Here is a 3,973-nt window from a genome sequence, read left to right as displayed (position 1 = left end):
TACCACTCTGTCGGGCTGTACCCCTCATCTTCCAGATGACTTCTTCAATCCTGATTTCCCTCCCTGATCGTGGAGACGTCATCACGCCTATGTCCAAGACTACACAAAACGATATAAAAGATGTTATCCGTGGTCACAGTGTCTATCCGACATCTGAAAGTTTGTCCTTAGTTTGGCATCAGCATACACATGCGGTAAAATCCAGCTATGGCACTACAACCTTTCTGACTTGAACCACAGGTTCTCAGTTTGGCAACCACAGATATGTTGGCTGCGACGAGAAACGCAGCGACGTAAACGCCCATTAGGCACCTATCTAGGTGCCACCTCTACGCGCTGCCACTCACGGGTCAAACAATCAGACAATGGGTCCAGGCGAATAGAGTTGGAATACAAACATAAGCATGAGCTCACGCCACCCCTCCCCCCCCCCCCCCCCTCTCCACAGCTACCTTTATGACCAATCACAGCCATTGTGGTAACATCTGATGAAGTTTGTTGACGCGGGAGTTTTTCGGCATCGGCAGTGTCGGATGGGGTGCTGAAATCGAACAGTGCTCAACATAAGAGCTAACAAATCATTGTTCCTTGGACGGAGACCAACTATTTTGGATTTGAAATGTTACGCAGGCGTGTCCCAGTCTCAAATTTAGTTCCTAGGCGATAGCTAACGTGCTATACTAAAAAATTAAGCAGGCATCTAAACTAAAATTTGAAGCAGGTATCGGCATTAATAAAGGGAAGACGTTTTACTCTTCAGGTGCTTTTGCAAGATATGCCAGAGAAGGAAATGAGCGTGGCGATGAATCGCCAATAAGACAGCTTTAGATAACGAAAGCAATAGTCTTTTGTTCTTATGTAAGCCTTGGAAGACGAAAATATGCAGCAGTTGTAACTGATATTTGTTGTTCATTTGGAAGGGTCATGGCTGAAGCGATAACTTAGATTTTGATGCCGTAGAAGAGTGCCACGTTTTTGAATCATTTCACGACTGTGAAAAAAGATGAAAGCGCTGGAGATATGACGGCATCAAACTTTTCCAAAGCAGTGGTGCAAAACACAAGCAATATTTGGCAAACTGGAAAAACCTGAGGTGGGTTTGATGTTTTGCCCTTTCGTCATTTTGCTTCTCATTTTTTGGGAAACCCGATATTTTCGTTAATTTTACAGCACTGTGGGAACATCACTTTGTTAGCGTTGAAATTCCCAAGCATTGAAGGCAAGTTTATGGCAAGGTGTAGTACGGGCGTTGGCTTTTCATCGTCGCCACATTTGTTGCTTGTGCTTTGACACCTGCCTCGCGCCAGTCTGTGGCTAACTGTCATGCTACCTGGGAGTCCGGCAAAGGCCCTGAAGGAAAGCATCAAAGAATGAAGTGAGATTAGTCAATAGCGTGGTCGGGTTAACATTTCCAGCCAAATTTTCGGATTTCAAGAAGCTGGGTGATTCTTTATTGAAAAGTGAGCCCAAAACCTCAGGAACTGTTCCAGAACAAAGCCGTTTCGTTACTCGTAGGTAAGAGGACATGTGCCGACAATATCTGTAATGGAATATCGCTGAATACACAGGTGCACGAATGTGCAGCCTCCGCCAGCACTGTTCTCACCAACCGGCTGACTACTGCTACCTTTTCTCGCAGCTCTGCGTCGAGGAAAGTCAGAGGAAGGGTGGAATTCCACGTGACGAATGGCCTGCCGTTCCTCGCCTGCCGACCCGTGCGGTTAGGACCGAGGGGAGGCGACCGGTCCCAGGGTGACCTGATTGCTGACCAGTGAGAGAGCCACGCTCCCCTGCCCGTGAACGCGGGAAGAGGAAATTACAGTCGGTGTCTCCGGCGATTAGTCCCCGGTCGTCGCCCCTCGGGTCTGCGGTCCTCCAGGGTGAGCACCCGCCGACAGGTGCCCGGTCGCCTCCCCTTAGAGGCTACCGTCACGAACACCTCCGTTAAAAAGCGCATCGGAGCGGAGGCGGTGTGGCGTAAAGGCCTCATGCGTCCGTATCGCCCCAGTGCGGCGTATGCGGCGTGCCCGGCGGCCGGCACAGGCCGGACTTACCACACGGTCGTCAACCGCCTGCCGACAGCAGCAGCGGCAGCGGCCGTGCGCGCCACAGGGCCGTGGCTGAAGCGTGGTAGCCAATTGTCGAGTCCAGCAATGGAGTTTATTTATGGGCGGCGTCGGAGGTGGACGCGAGGTGCAAACGCTTTGCTGCGCGTGCCGGCCGTGTTCAGATGCGCAGTAGTGGCGTCACAGGTTCGGTGGGAACCGGAAGCTGCCGCCAGGGCAGCCATGGCGTGTCAGATTTGAGAGAAAACTGGCTTTCCCTCGGTAATGATAAAGGCTAGGGTTCTGAAAATCCAGAATTGAAGCATGCAGGGCACAGATGGACAATACTGAGAAACCTAAACTAACAAAGCGGTTTGAATGGCGCGTCTTTTCAACACAACACGGTTCATTTTTATACGTCAATTAAAGGCATTGTTACTCTGCCACATCTCAGCTTAGCTCGCGCATTGAACGCTGCACGGTTCCAAGATCTTAGAGCTGCAACAAAACTGCCATCGATAGGAGTGCTGTCACATTACTTCTATGGTCAGTTTCTAATACACGACATTTGTGCTAGGCGACCAAACCCATGCCGCAAAAACTTATACCCGTTAATGCTTCTGCTACAGTACACCATGCATACACTGCATACACTGCGTACATACACTTGTACTCGTCATCACGTCTGCTGCAAACACTTAAGCAGTCATTACTTATACGCGATATTACTTATTCTGCGAAAGCTTATACGTGACATTAGAGCCACATGACAAACGTGTACTTCAAAAATTATACTCACCATCACTCGTTCTGCAAAAACGCACACAGTCACCACGTATACACGACTCTGCTTCCACTGCAAAGACTTATACGCGACATTGGCGCTGCACAATAAAACTTGTAACTTATACAGCCACTGCTTATACACGGGATGACGTTTACTGGAAATACTGCAGACTTATTTGAAACATTAGCTGTGTAGAGTTAGTGACTGGTATATATTTTGCAGTACAAGCTTTAACGTGCAGTACTCATGTCGTGTATGGTGTTTTCAGTAGAAGTAGCGTCGCGTATAAGCGAGGACTGTATAAGTCTGTTCTGTATAAATGATGACGAGTACAAGTTTTCTTCTGCATGAGTTTAGACGTGTAGTGCATATCGTGCGTGACTTTTTGCAGTGGAAGTACTGTGAGTATAGGTAGACCATAGGGTGCTTATGTCCTGCAGCAGATGTAACGGCGTGCATAAATTTTTGAAGCATCAAATTTTCCCTGTAGCACTCATGTCGTGCATAAGTCTTAACAGTAAAGTAATGCCGCGTATACGTAATGCCACGTATAAGTAAAGGTTGTATAAGTTATTGCAGTAGAAGTAATGTCGCGTATAACTGATGTCGGAGCACTCCTGTCGCCACGAGTGTTTGCCGCATCACTAATATAGTGACACCAAGCTTCGCCGCATCACTAATGTAGTGACGCCAAGCTTCGCCGCATCACTAATGTAGTGACGCCAAGCTCCGCCGCATCACTAATGTAGTGACGCCAAGCTCCGCCGAATCACTAATGTAGTGACACCAGGCTCCGCCGCATCACTAATGTAGTGACACCAAGCTCCGCCGCATCACTGATGTAGTGACACCAAGCTCCGCCGCATCACTAATGTAGTGACACCAAGCTCCGCCGCATCACTGATGTAGTGACACTAACCTCCGCCGCATCACTAATGTAGTGACACCAAGCTTCGTCCACGCCTGCCAGCCGACACGGCAGCCAGAGCCAGCGTCCCTCTGCGGGCGCCAGTAGGAGCAGGCCGGAGTAATCGGCCCCTGTAATGAGACGGCCATCCCGGCAGCGGTCATGCCCGGGGAAAATCAATCCGGTCTCGTGAGCGGCAGCACTTTTTCACAGCTTGGACCTGGTCGGTGAATC

Source organism: Pollicipes pollicipes, unplaced genomic scaffold (genome assembly GCF_011947565.3).
Source record: "Pollicipes pollicipes isolate AB1234 unplaced genomic scaffold, Ppol_2.1 Scaffold_6138;HRSCAF=7277_pilon_pilon_pilon, whole genome shotgun sequence".
Taxonomy (NCBI): domain Eukaryota; kingdom Metazoa; phylum Arthropoda; class Thecostraca; order Pollicipedomorpha; family Pollicipedidae; genus Pollicipes; species Pollicipes pollicipes.
The sequence above is the reverse complement of the archived record's forward strand: the minus strand, read 5'-3'. Positions refer to the sequence as shown.